A 23,996-nucleotide genomic window follows, 5' to 3' on the forward strand; every position below is an offset into this window, starting at 1 on the left:
CACTGGTCATTAATATCACTTAATATTAATGGTCTCAATTCACCTATAAAAAGGCACAGGCTAAGAGATTGGATACGAAAACAGGATCCAACATTCTGCTGTTTGCAAGAAACACATCTCAACCACAAAGACAGGCATCTACTCAGAGTAAAGGGTTGGGCAAAGGTCTTTCAAGCAAATGGTCCTAAGAAAAAAGCAGGTGTGGCCATATTAATTTCTAACAAAACTGACTTCAAACTAAAATCAATCAGAAGAGATCGAGATGGACACTTTATACTCATAACAGGACCAATTTGTCAGGATGATGTCTCAATCCTGAATATTTATGTACCTAATATAAAAGCACCCAGGTATGTAAAAGAAATATTACTAAAACTCAAGGCAGATATCAAACCACACACACTAGTAGTAGGAGACTTCAATACACCTCTCTCAGCAATGGACAGGTCAATCAGACAGAAACCTAATAGAGAAGTAAGAGAACTACTGGAGGTAATGAAGCAAATGGACTTAACAGACATCTATAGAACATTCCACCCAAATAGGAAAGAATATACCTTCTTCTCTGCAGCCCATGGAACCTTCGCGAAAATTGACCACATACTGGGAAACAAAGGAAACCTCCACAGATACAAAAAAATATCAGTGTCCTCCTGCGTCTTATCAGATCACCACGGATTAAAGTTAGAATTCAACAACAATCCTACCTCCAGAAAGCCGACAAACTCATGGAAACTGAACAGTCAACTACTGAACCACACCTGGGTTAAGGAAGAAATCAAGAAGAAAATTAAAGTCTTCCTGGAATTCAATGAAAATAGAGAAACAACATACTCAAACCTATGGGACACTATGAAAGCAGTACTAAGAGGAAAGTTCATAGCACTAAGTGCCCACTTAAAGAAAACAGAGAAAGCATACATCGGAGACTTAACAGCACACCTGAAAGCTTTAGAAAAAAAAGAAGCAGACACGCTAAGGAGGAGCAGAAGACTGGAAATAATCAAACTGAGGGCGGAAATCAACAAAATAGAAACGCAGAAAACAGTCCAAAGAATCAATGAAACAAAAAGTTGCTTCTTGGAGAAAATCAACAAGATCGACAAACCCCTATCCAAAGTAATTAAACGACAGAGAGAGAACACGCAAATAAATAAGATCAGAAATGAAAAGGGGGACATAACCACAGACACAGAGGAAATTCAGAGAATCATTAGGTCTTACTACAAAAGCCTGTATGCCGCAAAACTAGAAAATGGAGAAGAAATGGACATGTTTTTAGATAAGTGCCACATACCAAAGCTAAACCAAAACCAGGTGAACGATCTAAATAGACCTGTTAGTCGCGAAGAACTAGAAACCGTTATCAAAAATCTACCTTCCAAAAAAAGCCCAGGACCAGATGGTTTCAATGCAGAATTCTACCAGAACTTCCAAGAAGAGCTAATACCTATACTCCTTAATGTATTTCACAATATAGAAACAGAAGAGTCATTGCCAAATTCCCTTTATGAAGCTACAGTTACCCTGATACCAAAACCACACAAAGACCCAACCACTAAGAAAATTACAGGCCTATCTCACTCATGAATATCGACGCAAAAATTCTCAATAAAATACTGGCAAACCGAATCCAAGAACACATTAGAAAAATTATCCATTATGATCAAGTAGGCTTCATCGCAGAGATGCAGGGCTGGTTCAACATACGCAAATCTATCAATGTAATCCATCATATAAATCAACTGAAAGAAAAAAACCATATGATCATTTCATTAGATGCTGAAAAAGCATTTGACAAAATTCAACACCCCTTTATGATAAAAGTCTTGGAGAGATTAGGGATACAAGGGTCATACCTAAATATAATAAAAGCTATTTACAGCAAGCCGTCGGCTAACATTAAATTAAATGGAGAAAAACTCAAAGCCATCCCACTAAAATCAGGAACACGACAAGGGTGTCCACTCTCTCCATACCTCTTCAATATAGTGCTTAAAGTTCTAGCAATAGCAATAAGACAACATAAAGGGATCAAGGGGATTCGTATCAGAAAAGAAGAAGTTAAGCTCTCGTTATTTGCAGATGATATGATAGTATACATAAGCGACCCCAAAAACTCTACCAAAGAACTCCTACAGCTGATAAACACCTTTAGTAATGTGGCAGGATACAAGATCAACTCCAAAAAATCAGTGGCCATCCTATACACTAAGGATAAGGAAACAGAGAGGGAAATTAGAGAAGCATCACCTTTCACGATAGCCACAAATAGCATAAAATATCTTGGGGTAACTCTGACCAAGGATGTGAAAGATCTATTTGACAAGAACTTTAAGTCTTTGAAGAAAGAAATTGAAGAGGACACCAGAAAATGGAAAGATCTTCCTTGCTCCTGGATTGGGAGGATCAACATAGTAAAAATGGCAATTCTACCAAAAGCAATCTATAGATTCAATGCAATCCCCATCAAAATCCCACCAAAATTCTTCACAGATCTGGAGAAGACAATAATCAACTTTATATGGAAAAACAAAAAACCCAGGATAGCCAAAACAATCTTATACAACAAAGGAGCGTCTGGAGGCATTACCATCCCTGACTTCAAACTCTACTACAGAGCTACAGTATTGAAAACAGCTTGGTATTGGCATAAAAACAGAGAAGTCGACCAATGGAATCGAATAGAAGACCCTGACATTAACGCACAAACCTATGAACACCTGATTTTCGATAAAGGAGCTAAAAATATACAATGTAAAAAAGAGAGCATCTTCAACAAATTGTGCTGGCAAAACTGGATGTCAACCTGTAGAAGAATGAAAATAGATCCATATCTATCACCATGCACAAAACTCAAGTCCAAATGGATTAAAGACCTCAATATCAGTCTGAACACACTGAACCTGATAGAAGAGAAAATGGGAAGTACTCTACAACACATGGGCACAGGAGACCACTTCCTACATATAACCCCAGCAGCACAGACATTAAGGGCCTCATTGAATAAATGGGACCTCCTGAGACTGAGAAGCTTCTGTAAAGCAAAGGACACTGTCGCTAAGACACAAAGGCAACCCACTAACTGGGAGAAGATCTTCACCAACCCCGCAACTGACAAAGGTCTGATCTCCAAAATATATAAAGAACTCAAGAAACTAGACTGTCAAAGGCTAACCAACCCAATTATAAAATGGGGCATTGAACTGAACAGAGAATTCTCAACAGAAGAACTTCAAATGGCCAAAAGACACTTAAGGTCATGCTCAACTTCCTTAGGGATCAGGGAAATGCAAATCAAGACAACTTTAAGATACCATCTTACACCTGTCAGAATGGCGAAAATCAAAAACACCAATGATAGCCTTTGTTGGAGAGGTTGTGGAGAAAGGGGTACACTCATCCATTGCTGGTGGGAATGCAAACTTGTGCAACCACTTTGGAAAGCTGTGTGGCAGTTTCTCCGGAAATTCGGGATCAACTTACCCCTGGACCCCGCAATACCACTCTTGGGAATATTCCCAAGAGAGGCCTTATCATACAACAAAAGTATATGCTCTACTATGTTCATAGCAGCATTGTTTGTCATAGCCAGAACCTGGAAACAACCTAGATGCCCTTCAATGGAAGAATGGATGAAGAAAGTATGGAATATATACATATTAGAGTATTACTCAGCAGTAAAAAACAAGGACTTCTTGAATTTTGCATACAAATGGATGGAAATAGAAAACACTATCCTGAGTGAGGTAAGCCAGACCCAAAAAGAGGAACATGGGATGTACTCACTCATATTTGGTTTCTAGCCATAAACCAAGGACATTGAGCCTATAATTAGTGATCCTAGAGAAGCTAAATAAGGAGAACCCAAAGAAAAACATATAGGCATCCTCCTGAATATTAACCTTCAGCAAGCGATGAAAGGAGACAGAGACAGAGACCCACATTGGAGCACAGGACTGAATTCTCAAGGTCCAAATCAGGAGCAGAAGGAGAGAGAGCACGAGCAAGGAACTCAGGACCATGAGGGGTGCACCCACACACTTAGACAATGGGGATGTTCTACTGGGAACTCACCAAGACCAGCTGGCCTGGGTCTGGAAAAGCCTGGGATAAAACCGGACTCTCTGAACATAACGGACAATGAGGACTACTGAGAACTCAAGAACAATGGCAATGGGTTTTTGATCCTACTGCACGTACTGGCTTTGTGGGAGCCTAGGCAGTTTGGATGCTCAACTTACTAGACCTGGATGGAGGTGGGGGGTTCCTTGGACTTCCCACAGGACAGGGAACCCTGATTGCTTTTCGGGCTTCGGGGGGGGGGGACTTAATTAGGGGAGGGGGAGGGAAATGGGAGGCGGTGGCTGGGAAGAGACAGAAATCTTTAATAAATAAATAAATTTAAAAAAAAATATAAGATTTACAAGCTAGCTAGAAATATGCTTAAACTATTGACTAAGCAGTATTGCAATTAATATAGTTTCTGTATTATTTCTGTATTATTCTGTGATTATTTTGAGTCTGGGTGGCCAGAAAATGAATGAATAGCCTCCACCTACAATGACGATCTTATGTTCCATTTATTGTCTTCCAAATACTATGCTCTTTGTCTTTTTAAGCCTGAGTAATCTCATTGTGTATATATCCCACCTTGACTCTATGTCTTAACCCACGGAGAAATGACTAGGCTGATCCAAGTACTTGCAATTGTGAATGGCACACTAAAAAGCATGGCATTTGTATGTTTTCATTTGTTTCAGGCCAGTTCATTTTTCCATTTATTGATTTTATTATTTGCTCTTTTCTTGTTAAAGTCATTTATACATTTAGCTATTGATCATATATTGCATACAGCAATCATACAGGTTGGTAGCATAATTCAGAATAAAGACAATCAATAGTAACACAGTCAAGACAAAGAAACCATATTATATTCACACCTTGGGTACAAAATTCATACAATATATGTTTACATATAATTGTTTTTACTTTGCAAGTTACAATTGTTTTATCATACTTTAAGTAAAATCTGGCAATTATTCAATTGACATATGTGCAGAATATGTTTATACATCCATTAAGATGAGGCCACTAAGAGCATGTGCATGCATCACATGTGTAAAAATTTTCTCCAAAATATGTGGTAAATCAAGGAATTCCTGACATACACAAGGACACTTACTGAATATTTGACCAGAGATTGATGTAATAGGCTTTATTGTAAACATATACCATTTTGTCATATGACTATATCATTAATATACTAAAGGAAATAAAATTTCCTGAAAATAATAATTTAGCCATGGTTGCTACACTGAAAATACTTCTACCATATTAAATTTTAAAAGGAAGTATTTATATTTGTAATGTCTTAAAAAATAAAAGATAGTATGTACGCTTTTTTGATGTTTCTCCTGCTATTCTTTGATTGAACAAAGAGTTTTACACAGACTTGACAAATTTACCATAGATGAACATCCTCGGGCTTTTAATTTTTTTTCCTAAAGTCAAATCATTACGAATTATTTACTGGTCAGAAACAAATTGGTTTTATCTGGTCATGTTGTAATTATATAAACAGAAGCAAATCTTGACAATGAAACTGGGAAGCCAAACTTTTCATCAGAAGAAAATGCATTTGTTAAATTTCAAAAATATGTTGCATTTTAATAAATAAGATTGCAGAGAAAGAGAGAGGCCCTCTGCTTATTGGGACCTAAAGGTTATATTTATAGATTCATTTGAAATGAAAATCAGAAATGGCATAAACAAGAATCAAACACCAACTTGCAATGAAACAAGGAAGGGAGAAGCACCAGGCCTATTTCCCACGCAGATGCTGACTTGGGCCAGAGCTTGTAAGAAGCTGTTGTTATGAAGAACAACTGAAGCCTTTCTAGAACATAGTACAGAGCCAGCCACAAACAGGAGAACAGAAATGGCAAATCCAGGTTTCTATTTGAAGGGAGGTAAGTTTTGCCTAAAATGTGCTACACTCATAAGGCTGATTCAGCACTAAGCTACTGAGTGCCATGAAGTGTGCCAAAGTCACCACAGCAATGTCCATTTGATCTACAAAGCAAACTCACATGAAATATTTCAGATAATTAGAGAGTAATTGTCAATATAGTTCACCAACACTGGCAAATTTTTAATAATCTATTAAGTTAATTCTTTCCTCCTGGCAGGTGACTGACATGGCTTTGGGACCCTGTGATGGCACCAGGCCAGTCTCCTATTCATCCAGACACAGGGAGCAGATGGCATGTTATCGACTCTGTTTACACTGAAATGATCCCATTATCATTTTATTTTTCCTGGCACTGGGATAATGGATAAGGGAATTCTTATGGGCAGAGAAAAACACTTTCAAAGATTATACCCTTAAGCAATGTAATATATAGTTGGAAAGAAGAAATACACTTGACAGAGAATTCATACTTCATAATGCAGCAAGTTTGTTACTTCAAATCATTTTTAAAATTATCCTTAATAATCTTTATTTTGAGCTATTCTTACTTATTCATTTTATGTGTGTGGGTGTTTTGCCTGACTGTATGCCTGTGTACTTTGTGCATGTCTGGAGCCCACAGAGGCCAGAAAAGGGTATCAGACCCCATGGAACTGAAATTGCAGATGGTAGTGAGCTGTAATGGGGCAGTGAGAACTGAATCTGGGTTCTCTGGAAGGACAGTCATTGCTCTTAAGTACTGAACAATCTCTCTAGTTTCTTCATTATTTAACTGAAGATCAGAAATTATTACCTAATAGAAGTAAAAAAAAATTGTAAGAACATTATAAATATTTAAATGTTTAAATGTGCTATAACTTTTATTTTTCTTTGTCACTATAATTATTTATTTAAACATGGAAAAATTTGTTTTAATGATTCAGTTTTTGATTATTTTTTTTGTAAAACCTAAAAGGATTTTTTCAGTCAACAATAAAAGAGATTTCCAGAAAAATATTCTTCTTTGATTTTCATGATAAAATGTAGTATGAAAGTCAAAATATTAGTACAGAATATGTTTGGTAAAATTATAAGAAATATTTATGATTGCATATGTAATAAAAATAAGTTTCTTTAGATGAATAATTCTTGTAATGAGTAAAAGTAATTACCTTGAGAAGTGGTATCCCATTAATATGTGATTATTTTAGGGTTTTGTTGCATAGAGAAACACCTTGACCAAAGCAACTCTTATAAGGAAAACATTTAATTAATTGGGGGAGTTGGGGGAGGTGTAATTTACAACCTCAGAGGTTCAGTTCATTATCATCATGATAGCATGTAGGCAGACATGGTGCTGAAGAAGCAGGTGAAATATCTTGTAGGCCATAGGAAGCTGACTGAGACACTGGGTGGTTTCCTGAGGATAGGAAACATCAAAGCCTGCCCCGCAGTGACATTCTTTCTCTAACTCACTCCAACAAAGCCATTCCATTCCCTATGGGACTGTGGAGGTCAATTATATTCAAAATACCATGGTAAGTAGAGTATTTTCTTCTGTATTTTCTTGCAAAGCAAAAAAAAAAAATGAAAATAATTAGATCTTTTATTATCAAAGCATAGTTGAGAAATATTCCTCCCCTGTTGATTTATAATGTTCTTTACCTAAGGAAAAAGAAAAACAACACTTTGGTGGTCAAATTAACTAAAATTTCCCACAAGCTGAATCTTCTAGCAAAAATAACTCTTAGTACTGTGTCATCTATTATGTTTAGAGAGTGTTCTGTGTAAGGCTATTCTCCACCTTCTTTTCTGTCAGATTCAAGGCCCTTGAGCTCTGTACTTTAGATTTGTACAAAATTTTATTTGGATATTTCTACATGTAGTCAACCAATTTGACCACCACAATCTGTTGAAGACATTACCATTTTGAGGGGTATATTTCTGAATTCTTTCTTTTAAAAAAAGTCAGGTGTCCATAAGTGTGTGTACTTATGTCTGAGACTTCAATTTGGTGCCATTCATCAACATATCTGTTATGCCAACATGGTGTTTGTTTTTATTATTATTATTATTACTATAGCTCTGTAGCACATCTTGAAATTCAGGATGACAATAACAATAGCAGTATTTCATTTTTCAAGATGTTTGAGCTATCCTTTCAATTCTATGCACAATTACATTGGACTATACTAGTGTAAGAGTGGCATAATGTTGGGGGATAACCAACCACTGCCTAATTAGCTTTAAGCCCTAATACATAAGATGGAACCCATGCCTGACACTACTTGGGTGGCCAAGAACATGAGAATAGATAGGCCATGGACCCAGAGTAAAAAAAAAATACTTTGCTAATACAATATAACAATAAAGTGACTCCGATGACATTCTGCTATGCCCATAGATCAGTGTCTCCCTCAGCCTTTATCAGAGAAGTTTCAGGTTACAAATAGATGGGATCTAGTATAGAAACCCAAAACTAGACAACATACAAAGAATGAGAGACTTTAGAATACTCAACCCCAAATGGGATGTCTCTATCAAACTCTTCCCCTCAGGGCTCAGGGAACTCTGCAGAAAAGGAAACAGAAAGATTGTAAGAGCAAGAAGAGATGGAGGACACCAAGGAAACCATATCCTTTGGACAGAACTGGATTGGTGCAATATGAACTCACAGAGACTGTGACAACATGTACAGGGCATGAACAGATTAAAAAGAGTTAGGGACCCAGCCCTGAGAAGCCAAAGTGGACCCTATATCCCAATCCTAACCAAGAAGCTATCTCTAACAAACAACCAATTGCAGGTGGAGTCTCATTTAAGTGTAGGTCCAAGGTCCAGCAGGAAATTGCTAACACAAATTGAACTCAATAGTGGTTGTCTAGATTTTGTTTTTCATAATACATTGTTTAGACTTTTTTGTTAACTTGGTGGTGTTTTATTGCTATATTATACTTTCTGATTTTGTGTTTTTATGGGCTATTTGGGAGCAGGTGTGTGTAAGTGTGCATGTGTGTTTGTGTATTTCAGGATTTTTCAATGTTTCCTTTCTTTTAAAGTTCTGGTTTGTTTGCTTTGCTTTCTTTTTTGCCTATGTGTTTTCTAAAGAAAGAGAGTAGGATGACACAGAGTTGGATAGTTGGGAAGGTAAAGAGAATCTGAGAGATTGGGAAGGAGAAACTGATTAGAATATATTGTCCAAAATTTCAATTAAAAAACAAAAATAAATTTAAAATAAAATAAATAAATTTAAAATAAATTAAAATAAAAATATTCCTGGTTAAATTAAGAAGATTAAAGAAAAACAAACAAAATTCTGAATAAAAACAGTGTTGAAAAGGTACATACCATTTTGAAATTTTATTTTGGACTGTATTTTTTCTGAGTAAAACGTTTTTAAATGGCTAGATAATTGCTTAGTAACGTTATGGATGGTTTGTGGAAGGATAAAAGGCATTTAAAATGTTGGCATTTCTTTCAGGAGTTTTGGCTTCCCTGTTTGGAATATATAGAGACAATGAGGATTGAGTCAACTGTTCATTGCCTGGAAAATATGGGGACATTGAGGTCCAAGTCAACTGACTAAAGAGGAAATGGGACATTAAGACAAAGCAAACCAATGAATCAATGAGTTACCAGTTTGGGATGTGTTTAGCTTAGGTATCTGTAGGATGTTAATAGATTTAAACCTCAGTATGGAATTTCAGACATCTTTTCTGAATACAGGAGGATGGAAAGATGAAAAGTTTTGGTAAATACCTGGGAATATAGCATCCCAAGCCAAAGGGTTAAATGAAGGGAGTGACAGACAGCATGCATCCTAAATAATCCTACAGAAGTAACACAGTCTTACAAAGACTTACCTCAGAATAATTTGACCTATTTTAAAGTTTCATGTTACTGACCATTTGCTCTGGTTTTTTGATTGGGATAACAAATCTGTTGGACTTTGCACTAGTTTCAATGAGGGTCTTAGAACATCAGATCTACAATCCAATTTGTGATCACTTCATTTAATAGAAAATATCAGAACAGAACTGAATCAAGTATATGATAAACCTAAAAAGAATATGCAGAGGATCACAGGACCACAAAGAGAAAAGGAGTTCATGCAAAGGAAAGTTGGAGTATTGCTTAATGCTGCAGAAAGATCAAAAGAGGGATTCCAAGTTTTGCCCCTGCAATTGTAATTAAACCATCATAGGAGAAAAAGAAAACTGATGGTCCCTGAAGGACTGAGGAAATTGAACAGCAAACTGATTCCTTTCTTTTGACTTTTGCTTACAAAGGGAATGTTTTAAATAAGATAATTTCCAAACAAGAATGCAAAGCTAAATGATGGCTCTCCTTTGATTTTCGAAGAGTGAAAAGCCTCATTTAAATACAACCAATGAGTGTACCCGTCTCACCATGCGTACATTTGTGTACGTGTGTTTCATCAGTGTAACATGACTAATTATATCAATTTTAAAGCTCGTGACTCTACATGATGCTGTCTAGTTCATGTAGTGGACCTCAATGAAAATGTAATTTCCTCTCATCACAGAGAGGGCCACAGGCGTCAACTCTATGGATTCATATATAATTAGGAAACAAAGTGTTTAAGGAGCCTGCTGTAAAGAAAGCTGGCAAGTTGCCAACCATTACCACCAGGTCACTCTAAATCTCATGAAAGACATGAGAAGAGTCACAGTGTGAGCAAATGCTCATTTCATAAGCAGTAGACACACATCACACACCCCGAGGATGAGAAGTGAGCATTAGAAAGAAGGAGGTTGTGAATGAGTCTGTTGTTACTTTGTACTTGGGAGCCTCTGCTGTGTTTCCAGCCAACACTCTGGGCTGTTGGAATGTTTTGTTCAGAACTGATGATTTGGGAATAAGCAAATCAAAGTAGCTGTTGTCATCCAGTGATCTTGTTACTGGTACCAAATTCCCTGTGCTGCTACATTTTTATTATATTTGAGCATTGAGAGAAGAAATAATTAAAATGTGTTTCGTGATGCATACACACTGTGTCTAAAAGCATCAAATTAATATTTCACACAAAGGCTTACTAGAATCACTGCGTCCTGCAGAAATGGGACAGAGGTTTTTGTAGGTATGTACACTGTATCTTTAACCAAATCCAATAACACCATTGTCTTGAATATTTATTACCCATACTTAAATTACCAAACCAATGGAAAGGGTTAAAGCTGAAAAAACAAAGATGCTTTGATGCTTCATTTGAAGTCTGTAAAAGACACTGAAAATTTAGCTGCATTGAATACAACATTTTGATAAAGATGAGGAAAGGAAAGAAAGGCCCTTAGATGTTGTTTTTCCCAAGTAATTATTTTCCACGTTTCTCCATAGTCAATGAATATTTTTGAAAGCTATTCTGTTGCTATCTTGGGGTATTTGGCAGTTACTCATCTGCTGTTGTGATAAAATGCTGTGACAAAAATCATCTTCAGGATGAAAGGATTTATCTGGCTTTCAGTTCCAGAGGGTGTGGTCCATCATAATGGGGAAGGCACATCAACACTAATGAGCAGAAAGCTGGATGGTCACATTTTCATGCACATACTGGACTAGGAAAGAAAGAGGGCAGGGAGAATGTCAGCCTATAAACCTTAAAAACCCTATCTGACTTCTCAGCAGTCCTCATTGTCCGCTATGTTCAGCAAGTCCGGTTTTATCCCAGGCTTTTTCAGACCCGGGCCAGCTGGCCTTGTTGAGTTCCTGATAGAACATCCCCATTGTCTCAGTGTGTGGGTGCACCCCTCGTGGTCCTGAGTTGCTTGCTCATGCTCTCTCTCCTTCTGCTCCTGACTTGGACCTTGGGATTTCAATCTGGTTTTCCAATTTGGGTCTCTGTCTGCTTTCATCCCCTGATAAAAGTTAATCTCCAGGAGGATGACTATATGTCTTTCTTGGGTTCACCTTCTTATTTAGTTTCTCTAGGATCACAAATTATAGGCTCAATGTCCTTTATTTATAGCTAGAAACCAAATATGAGTGAGTACATCCCATGTTCCTCTTTTTGGGTCTGGCTTACCTCACTCAGGATAGTGTTAGTCAAGATCAATGACACTGGGTTTTGACCCTCCTGCATGTAGTGGCTTTGTAGGAGCCTAGGCAGTTTGGATGCTCACCTTACTAGACCTGGAAGGAGGTGGGAGGTCCTTGGACTTCCCACAAGGCAGGGAACACAGACTGCTCTTTGGGCTGATGGGGGAGGGGGAGGGATATAGGAGGAGGTAGAGGGAAGAGGCAGAAATCTTTAATAAATAAATAAGTTAAAAAAAACCCTATCTGAGGCCGGGCGGTGGTGGCGCACGCCTTTAATCCCAGCACTCGGGAGGCAGAGGCAGGCGGATCTCTGTGAGTTCGAGACTAGCCTGGTCTACAAGAGCTAGTTCCAGGACAGGCTCCAAAACCACAGAGAAACCCTGACTCGAAAAACAAAAACAAAACAAAAAAAAAACCCCTATCTGAGTGCCATAGTTCATCATCCAGCAAGCTTATACCACCAAAGGGTTCCATAACTTCCCCCAGTAGAATCATCAGTTGGAGAGATAATGTCCAAATATGTGAGCCTATGGGAAAAATGTCTCATTCCAAACATGAAAGATTCTCTGAGTCAATTCCACTTGGATATCAGGTGTGCTTCAGTAGAACATCAGAAAATTCTTACTATGTTTGAGTATTGTTATTTTTATCACTGACATCTCATGCCTGTTGGATACTGATAATCTATGTTAAATAATCTAAAGTAGTACTCAAGGAACTGACATAAATATTTCACCTCAAATAATGATTGTTGTCCTTATAGCAATAACCAATACCAGCCTTGAATTTGAGTTCTTACCCTACTGCCTCTGATCCATCTGGACACTGTATGAATTCCTGTCAAGAACACCTCCAAGTGATACCTTCGGAGATTAAAAAATGCAACATCATAGTCTTTTATGCATCACAGTCTTTTATTTTTACTAGCTATTAATTTTAAAAATTTGTTCTTTTATAAGAATGAGGTTAAAATATCTGTGCATTTATTTATGAGCAAAGCAATAGCATTTCAATGTTGACTAGGTTACAACTCATGAGTATAAGGTAGGCCATATATACCATGAGGGTGGATTTTAAAAGACTATGTTTAAAAATATCAGAATCAAACACTGTGTCCTTATCTAGTATTAATAGATAAAACTATAAGAATATTAATTGTTTACTCTTGAACATAGGTTTTTTTGGTTTGATTTCTTTGGAAGTAAACAGTTTTGTGATTTCTTTATTTACAACTATGCTGTATATTAAAATTTAAAAAATCAGGTAAGGGATTTTTCCTTGAAAGACAAAAGGGAAAAGACTAGCTGGAAAGTAGAATGACAATAAAGGGAAGACAGACATCAAAGTCTGTGCTGTGAAGCCAGCTTGAGCTGTGGTACCTGTATCTTCACCACACTAGGAGAACTGATGTGCTAACGTGTGAAATACATAGCCAAGATTGATCTGGCCAAAAGCACTAGGAAACCAACGCATTTACATACCAACATTCTCCAGTCATTGACTGAAGGTTACTGGGGATCAACAACCAATAAAAAAATAAACAATGAAGAATTTTTTTTTTCTGTCTTGCCTCAGAGAGAATTTTCCTGCAGTTATATCCAACAACTGCCTCTCTGCATTTTATTTCCCAGGGCCGAGGACCACAAGAGAGGTTGTTTGATGTTCTGAGCATGAGATGTGGCACATTGAAGCTACCAAGTTCATGTTAGAGCTGGACTTCCGTGGTTTCTTTCTTAAAAACTCAAGTAATGGGAATGAGAGCTTGAGCTCAGGGCAACAACCAAACCACATAAAATCTCACTTCCTCATTGTCTCAGTGTGTGGATGCACCCCTTGCGGTCCTGAGTTCCTTGCTCGTGCTCTCTCTCCTTCTGCTCCTGATTTGGCCCTTGGGATTTCAGTCCGGTGCTCCAATGTGGGTCTCTGTCTCTGTCTCCTTTCATCGCCTGATGAAGGTTAATATTCAGGAGGATGCCTATATGTTTTTCTTTGGGTTCACCTTCTTATTTAGCTTCTCTAGGATCACAAATTATAGGCTCAATGTCCTTTATTTATGGCTAGAAACCAAATACGAGTGAGTATATCCCATGTTCCTCTTTTTGGGTCTGGCTTACCTCACTCAGGATAGTGTTTTCTATTTCCATCCATTTGTATGCAAAATTCAAGAAGTCCTTGTTTTTTACTGCTGAGTAATACTCTAATATGTATATATTCTATACTTTCTTCATCCATTCTTCCATTGAAGGGCATCTAGGTTGTTTCCAGGTTCTGGCTATTACAAACAGTGCTGCTATGAGACAATGGGGATGTTCTATCAGGAACCCACCAAGGCCAGCTGGCCTGGGTCTGAAAAAGCATGGGATAAAACCGGACTTGCTGAACATAGTGGACAATGAGGACTACTGAGAACTCAAGAACAATGGCACTGGGTTTTGATCCTACTGCACGTACTGGCTTTGGGGGAGCCTAGGCAGTTTGGATGCTCACCTTAGTAGACCAGGATGGAGGTTGGTCGTCCTTGGACTTCCCACAGGTCAGGGAACCCTGATTGCTCTTCAAGCTGATGAGGGAGGGGGACTTGATCGCGGGAGGGGGAGGGAAATGGGAGGCGGTGACGGGGAGGAGGCAGAAATCTTTAATAAATAAATAAATAAATTAAAAAAATCTCACTTCCTATTAATTACCAATAAGCAAATGTAGGTTGGGGGCGTGAAGAAATCATGGTTTGAAAGAATCCATTCCATTATACACAGGACAATGGAGTTGTGTGATCTAGTCCTGGACTAGTGACATTGTTCTCAGACAACTGAGAGACAAAAGATAGAAACCTTGGCTGGCAGCAGCAGAGCCTGCTTAAAAACTCGAAGTTTCATCCCACAGAGATCCAATTCCTTCCTTTCCATTCCCCAAAAGATCCACAGCCTCCCCTAACGGCACCATCCTTAAAGATATAGTGTTGATTCTTGTTGGTCTCAGGTGTATTGCAACCAGTTGCCAGTTTTCCATTTCTTCCCTCCTTTATCATTATTTGAAACTCATCCTCTGACATTTCAGGTTCTAGTTACAACATTAAAGTGACAATAAGAAGAGACAGAGGTTCCACAGTGGCATCATGAATAAACGGAAAAGCAAATAGTTCATTTTGATACTAATAAATCTTTTATTCATAGGTTTTTTTTCTGGTTTTTCCCTCTGCCTTAACTTTTTTTTTTTTTTACGATGAGATGTGCTACTTGCAAGAAAACACTTGGCTTCTTGTGTGAGCAACGGAAGATCCAGGATAGGTTATAAGTCACTGCAGAAAAAGTAAAAGGCCGTCAGGGGTACAGTTGTCAACACTGATTGAAGACATCTTGTTTTCTGGCCTGAGACAGTCATATTATTATGAGTGGCAGAATCTGTATGTGGCAGACACTGCTTGAGCGATAGTGTCAGTCACAATTATGACAGGATCAACATCAGGGCTGTCATCAGGGCAATCTGATGAGCTGGCAGCCACTCACCTTCTTAAGTAGATTATTTCCCAAACAGAAATAATTTTATCATCAAAATAAAATAGACTGTGAAATAATACTAATAAAAATAAAGAAACAAAAAATAAAATAGACTGTGAGGACATTTCATAGAAACATTATCTTCTCTATTAACATTTAATTTGAAGTAGATATATCTGACCTAATACCTGAGTGTGTTTCTGAGTATACCTTTCTTTCTTTCCTTCTCTCTCTCTCTCTCTCTCTCTCTCTCTCTAGCTATATGTCTCACTCCACCTCTCCCATCCCTCTTTCCGGCCCCCTTTTCCTCTCTCTGTGTGTATGTGGCTGAAATTTCTGTCACAGAGCTACATTCAGAATAGTAAATCCAGAAATGTTAGATCTACCTTCAGAAACATTTTGCTGTGTGCTATATAGATTCTTTACCACCCAAAGGTTGATGTGAAAATGAGTTACAATTTCCAGAAAGCCCAATCCAGAAGAAAGGAAAAGTCCAAACCTGAGCATGCCTGACCCAATGAACTTGATGAGGGCCAAACTTGGGCACTCTCCTACCATCACACTACTTCTTCCTACAGAAAGGGAAACTACACAGGCAAACACATTTGCTCGAATAGTAGTTTAATTTTAACTTATTTGAGGAATAATAAAGATCTAGAATTGAAGTCAAATCCTGGCAACTTTTCCAAGATAGAGAACATCAGTGGATTTTTTTGTTATATTACTTATATATTTGATAAGTTTTTGTTTAACTTGTTCATCTTTGTAATAAAGTCACCACAGGGAACAAGTATAGGCTAATGACATTTAATTAAATGAATTACTTCAACTTTATTAAATTTATTAAATGTTTTTAAGTCTTCATTCCGATCTGCACTCTAGGCAAGAGGAAGGCTCCTACCACTAGTAGGCACTTGCCTCAGGGTGAGGGGGATACTTGCTGGGCTTGCTATCTTATCTAGCTCCCCTACCTTCCCCCTGCTCTGGAAGTGCTGGAAAGGCAAAAACATGAATGTTGGAACATTGTTGGCTTGCTTTGCTCTTGCCAAAATGTTTCTTGTTAAAGTTATCTCAATGTTTGTTAGCAAATATCATTTAAAAGTTTAAAGAAGTTTTACAATAACTAAGTAAAAATAAGTATTAAAACTATCATAACTGCATGTTTTCTAACTCAAGGCATTTCTGCTTTCACAGTGGAGTATGGAAAGCTGAATCAGATAGTATATATCTGTCATCCCCCTAAAGGAGGGTGAAGAAGGTTCAAGAGTTCAAGTCTAACCTTGGTTGCCTAACAAGTTCAAGATAAGCAGCTTGAGATCTGTTCTGAACTCCATCCAAAAGGAGAGCAGAAGGAGGATAAAGAGAGTGAGAGATGCGTGAGTTGGAGGCAACTTTGAAGGTACTTTACCATCACAGAGAACCAAAACACCCTCTGCACAGGAAAGAAAGCTTTAGACTTTGGCAGAAAGTCGTAGATATTTAGATGGAATGGTTTCAGTGCTGGAAGTGAACCTGGCTGCTTGTTCTGGAGTTTTATTTGGCAAGCCTGGTCTCTATCCATATTTCCATGACAAATTACAATAGCCTAATGTTTTAATAAGTACACAAAACAGGAGCAGGCTCTTACTTATCGAAGGGTTGTTCTGTTTCCCCTACATATGCTTTCTACTACTGTATGGTCATCATCTTCTTCATGCTTTCCTTCCTTTGGACATTTACATCTTAGGTGCCTGAAGCAGTTTTCTGAAGCAGCCTGAAAATTTTCTAGTTCTTCTTTACAAATATGTAAAACCTAGAAGGTGACAAGGGGATGCTCCAGTACTCAAAGCCAACTAGGCTTCGATCCCAAGAACCCACATGGTAGAGGTGAGCAATGACTACCACTAGTTAATTTTCTTTTTTAAAAAGATAGCTAATTAATTAATTAATGAATTTCTGTGCTTGAGTTCATGTACATGTACCACATGCATGTTCATTCTTAGAGGCATCAGAATAGGTTGTCAGTCACAAAGACCTGCAGTTACAATTGATATAAATGACCTGATATGGACGCTGGGAGCTCTGAAAGAGCAGCAAGTGCTCTTAACTCCTGAGCCATGCCTCCAACCTATCTATATTTCCATCAGCTTATACTTCTATCAAACAATTAAAGAACAAAACTATTCTTTCAGATGTCACTAAACTTATAGGCAGGTAAAAAGCGATAGATTATTTTTGCAATTTGTGTCCTTCAAACCCAAAAACATAATATATACAATATATAAAATCAAATACTACTGTTCTAAAACAAACACACAAAAGAAAACTAGACCAAAGCCAAAAAGAGCAGTGATAAAATGACTCTTAATGATGCAGTGATGGCCAGTTATACTCACAGATCAGTGCCTTGCTCAGCTAATGTCAGAGAAGCTTCCTCCTGCAGCAGATGGGAGAGATGCCCAGACCCACAATGTGCAAAGAGTGAGAAACCTTGGACAATTCAGCACTAAATGAGATGTCTTCATCCAATCCTTCCACTCATGGCTCAGAAAATCCTGTGGAAGAGAAGGCAGAAACAGTATAAGAGCCATAGGAAATGGAGGACACCATGAAAACAAAACACTGGAAATCAACATGACCAAAGCTCATATGAAATCATAGAGACTTAACCAGTATGCACAGGGCCTGCACCAGATGCTCTGAATGTGGATCATAGCTTCCAGGTTAGTGTTTTGATGGGATTTCTGAGTGTGAAATGTGTGGGTCACTGATTCTTGTGCCTTCTTTTGGATACTTTCCCTTCTGTTGATTTGATTTATTTAATTCCAATATATTAGTTTTTGTTTTATATTATTATCTTTTAATTTTTAAAAATATTTTAAAAGTTATTTTAGCAATAATATGTGTTTTTTCTGATGACATCTCACTCATCACTAATATTATTAGTAAGAAAGGCTTATCTGTTGTTTGAGCCACCCAGACTAGGGTGCTCTTTTAGAGCAAGCTGAGAGCCAAGACAGAATTGGAGGAGAAATCTTACTGAAAAATCTCCTGGATGGAACATTGTTCACTTCAGGGCACCAAGCAGTCCTGAAAATAATCAGTATTGAGCTTTAATTTCATATAAAACATTGTTTTATATAACGGCTCATTTATAAACAACTTAAATGTTACTTTTATAACATGGTCTTTCAATAAGATTGAGATGTCTTTTTGTTTGCTATGGAACCCTTTTACATGAACATACATACTCATCCAAGTCAGGATGTTTGGGCATTTCAAATGTTATATTTCCAAATTACAGTAAAATTATTTACTCTAAGTGAGTTTCAATCATCACATTGCTCTGCCTCCCAAGCCTTTCCTGAATTTACACACACACACACACACACACACACACACACACACACACACACCATTCATAGTTTCCCCTTAATACTGGTAGGGGACTGAGTTTTGAGAAAACATAATCCACAGATATTCAAGCATTTTATACAAGATATTTTGCATAGCACCTACATACCCTCTTCAATATACTAATAATAAGTGTCTTTAGTTACTTGTGATACCTAATAAAATATTCATTTTATTTAAATTATTGCTATGCTACATTATTCAGGGAATGAAAGTAAGAAAATAAGTATAAATGTAAATGTGTTTGTTACAAGTAATTAAAAATATATTTGATTTAAGGTTAGCATAGATGCAGAGGGTGAAATACAAACACACGCAAACAAAATACTGTTTAATAAGAATCTATGAAATTTATAATGGATACACTAGCAACATTTTTAAAGTATGTTGGCATTCTACTACACAGTTAAATTGATACATATGAACTATGTATGATGCCTGTTATTTCTTGGGAGGCACATTGCCTGTTAAAGTGTGAGAGATGGAAAAGGTAGACAGTGCATGTTGCAGTCTTTAGTTTAGACATGTGCAAGAAGTCCTAAACACATGTAATAAGTATGGAGCAAGATTTAAACTCTTATCATAAACAAGAGAACACAAATAAATCCTAAGTTCAGCATCAATTAAGATGTGTTCTCCTCAGTGGGTGGGTGCATCCCTCGTGGTCCCGACTTCTTTGCTCATGTTCTCCCTCCTTCTGCTCCTCATTGGGACTTTGGGAGCTCAGTCTAGTGCTCCAGTGTGGGTCTCTGTCTCTAGCTTCATCCATCACCAGATGAAGGTTCTATGATGATATGCAAGATATTCGTCAGTATTGCTCAAGGATAGGGTCATTTCAGGTTCCCTATTCTCAACTGCCCAAGGAACTAACTGGGGACCTCAGCTTGGGCACCTGGGAGCCCCTCTAGGATCAGGTCTCTTGCCAACCCTAAAGTGGTTCCCTTAACTAAGAATTGTGGTTCCGTGCTCCCCTGTCCAACCTTCCTTTATCTCAATCCTCCTGCTTTCCCAAGGCCCGACCTCCTTCCCTTCTAACTTTTCTCTCCCCATCTCCCCTTACCCCCAACCCACCCCACCCCAAGATCCCAATTTTCTCCCCGGCAATTTTGTCTACTTCCCTTAGCCAAGAGGATAACTATATGTTTTTCCTTGGGTTCCCCTTCTTACTTAGCTTCTTTAGATTCACCTATTGTAGACTCCGTGACCCTTATTTATGGCTAGAAACCAATTATGACAGTGGAGCTGATCTATTGAGAGCTCACCAAGACCAGCTGGACTGTGACTGAAAAAGCATGGGATAAAACTGGACTCTCTGAACATGGCGAACTATGAGGGCTGATGAGACGCAAAGGACAATGGCACCGGGGTTTGATCCTACATAATGTGATGGCTTTGTGGGAGCCCAGCCAGTTTGGATGTTCACCTTCATAGATATGGACGGAGGTGGGAGGTCCTAGGTCTTTCCACAGGGCAGAAAACCCTGACTGCTCTTTGGACTGGAGAGGGAGGGGGAAAGGAGTGGGGGGAGGGGGAGAAGGGTGGGAGGAGGGGGCGTAGAGGGGGAGGAGGGGGAGGGAAATGGGAGGCTGGGAGAAGGTGGAAACTTGTTTTTTTTTTCTCCATTTCTCAATAAAAAAAAAAGTAAAAAAAAAAAGATGTGTTCTCCTTTTCTTCCTTTCAGAAGAGAGAGGGAGTAAAGATTGCTAAGAGTCAGAGGATGAGCGAGTTTGATGTGAGATGATGTCTTTTAGGAATGTCAGTAGCTACAGCTACAGGGTCTCACTAACATGACTTGAACAAGGACAACACCAATGGACATGGTAAAGTATAGGTGGGAAACACGCAATGCAGGCCACAACTCTACACAAGAACTACAGGCAACAAAGGAATGCTGAGAGCAGGAGAAACAGTCTTCCCCTGATTATCCAATGCCAAAGAGTCAGCTCTTAAAACATACATACAAGTAGTACACTGACTGAAAGAGTTATATTAGGACTATATATGTATATACACATATGCGCGTATCAACATTAATGATAAAAAGGCTATTAATATGAAAGAAATAAAGGAGGCATAAATGGGAAAAAATAATATAATTTTTATTATTACATCAAAAATAAAAGAACAATCAAAAAGTTCTTGTCCATTTCCACTTATGGTATTAAATCGATATTAATATCAAATATATTGAAATATTTATGCAAACATAGTTAAATTAGATTGTAGCAACATTAATAAGGAAAAATTAAATCATAATGGAGATCAGAAAGGAGTTGTTTGTAGTAATATTGAAAGGTCTTAGGATTTAAGAGTTAAAACTGCTTGCTGCTTTTCCACAGGACCCAAATTCAATTCTCTACAACCATGTCGAGCAGCCACATGCCTGAGGCTCCAGGAGATCTAACAGCCTCTTTTACAAACTCTGGGGCCACTGCACTTGCATGCACAATGTCACTGCTCTCTCTCTCTCTCTCTCTCTCTCTCTCTCTCTCTCTCTCTACACACACACACACACACACACACACACACACACACACACAATTTAACGAATAATTAAAGTGAATTATTAGAAAATAGTTGCTCTGTTTTCCTGCCCGCCTTCTCAGTAAGCACAGGAGTCATAGCTGGAAGCAGAGGCATCACATGGGTCAGAAAAAGGCACATGAAGCTGTGTGGATTGTTTCCAGATTCAGTCACAAGGATAGGATAGCTAGGTTGCAAAGTCCATCTCAGTGCAAGGAAGAGCCCACTTTTCCTGCTTTGGACCCAGTTCAGCTCAGTTTTAATAATCATTATGTGTCATCATTTTTCCCATGTTAGATGACAAAATCCATGACATTTCATTTCCTTAAAATTGAATCAGTTGTCCTACATATTAGCTCTGTAGATTCTGAGTTAAGGAAGAGACTGCTAACACCAGGATCATAAAAGCAATTAAAATTCCAACGTTTATATGCTACAAGGTTATCCCTACCAGACATCAGAGGACACACCTCAAAGCTGGATCAGCTAGTAATTGACTCTTGGAACCTCTCATGTGAAGAAGACACAAGGAAATCCAAGGTTACCTCCCCTCATTCTGTCTTTGTAAGCATATTCTTCATATATTTCAATTAATTTTGGTTGAAGCAATAACATAAATTTATGCATCATAGTAAGATAATACAATATGCACTATTCTACAGTGGTACTCTACTCTATGTTGTGTATGTACATTGTGTGTTTGTAAGTCTGTGTATGCATGTGTTTTCTATGTGTTTGTGTCTGTGTGTATATCTGTGTGTATATGTGTGTATATCTGTGTCTGTGTGTGTGTGTGTGGCTTCGCATATTCATGTGCATGTGTGTGCCTCTGATTGTTGCACATAGGTTAAGCTCAGTTATCCACACTGGGATGTTTAGTTAGAGTCTTGGTGTGACATTGGGCTGAATAATTATATGATGATCAGCAAGTGAGCCTTTCTACGGCTCCCAGTGCTTAGTTTACAAGTATATGCCCCTACATCCTGCTTTCCATTGGGTGCTAAGACTGACCCCCAAGTCATCATGCTTCCTCAGAAGCATTTGACTAGCTCGACCTTGTAGATACTCCAATATGGCATATGCATTTTCCTTTATTCTCATAGATCTCATAGCATTGGAGATGAAAATTAACTTTGGACTTCAAGATACTAGCTTAAGGGAATTGACTATACAAAGACATGATTACAATAACTACTAATTATAGCATTTGCTAATAGCATAGTATGAATAAACACTTTCCTCTAACAGTGTACTAAAGCATTCCATAAATCAGTGGAATATCCCACCCCAGAGGCTGTCAACATCACTAGTACTCCACGGTCATGTTTGCTCTCTGGGCTTGGGAAACCCTAGCAGACTCAAACTGGAACAGTTGATGGCAATCATCCATCTCTCATGTTCTCTGCTCCCTGTCTCACCTAATCTTTCCACTGTAATCATTTTAGCAAAGAATACTTCCTGTGTATATCTTCTACATTCCAAGATGCATGTGAAGCGTGAAAATAAGGCACACAGTCTTTTATTTCAGGGTCTTGGCTCAGAAGGCATGCTGTGACCATCTTACCAGAATCCAGTTTCCTTGTCAGAAGTCTGTCCACCCTATTACTAAGAGAAGATATAGAGGGATGTGTGCTTGAAGCAAAGCTACTGCAAAGACTGGCAAGTCTTTGGAAGTTTAAGAGGGTGATCTCACTGGAAGAATCATCTGGTCCTGCACACGTGCAGTCTACACACTGATTCCCAAAATTGCTGCCTAGAACCAAGTGTAATGCCATCCCCATGAGTGACACTAAAGTTTGATTCTAAGAATACACAGCAGCACGTCCTTCCTGGACTCTGCTGGATGATCAATGTTCTTTGTGCAGTTGGCTATTGTAGCCACTTGTCACAAATGTCTACTGAGGTCTTAAAACATGACTGGTGACTTCCAAGTATTAATATTAAATTTAATTTAACATAAATTCATTTTAATTACAATATAAACAGTCATGATATGGCTAGTTATCATTGGTTTTTCACAGCATGGACATTATGAGACAAATTAAAATGTTCTTACATGTAAGATATTAAATGCGTTTGATGTCAGTTTATTCCAAATACTGTGCTATTCTTTTTAATGCAATAGTGGAAAACAAAATATTTTGGTTAAAGGATTGAATTTCCAATTCAGATTTTCTGCTCTGCCTTGTAATTAAAGATCATATTTTTTTCTGTAACCATATACAATGTCTATTGTTAAGCTCATCTAGTTTGAAGGAATTAGTTTTATGTGTATATAATATGACATAAAAAGGAAAACCCTCATTTTCCCCAAGAAGCTAGCTAATCATTAAATATGCAAAAAAGCCAACAAAAGTAATAAAAAAGAAAAGAAAAAATAATTCAAGGTTGTATTGAAACCCTTTGTGTATTATTTCTGCTCTTAAAATGTGACAATTTAAACTAACCATGCAAGCATAAGAATGGGATTGTATTGCTTAGAATGTACAGTTTTGTAACCCTCATGGGATGTGTTATTAATTGATATCTGTCAGATGACTTTCCTCATCCAGGATTCTTGAAGACCCTATGGAACT

This window comes from Microtus oregoni, unplaced genomic scaffold (genome assembly GCF_018167655.1).
Source record: "Microtus oregoni isolate MIOR12 unplaced genomic scaffold, Mior012 000008F_ref0000371, whole genome shotgun sequence".
Taxonomy (NCBI): domain Eukaryota; kingdom Metazoa; phylum Chordata; class Mammalia; order Rodentia; family Cricetidae; genus Microtus; species Microtus oregoni.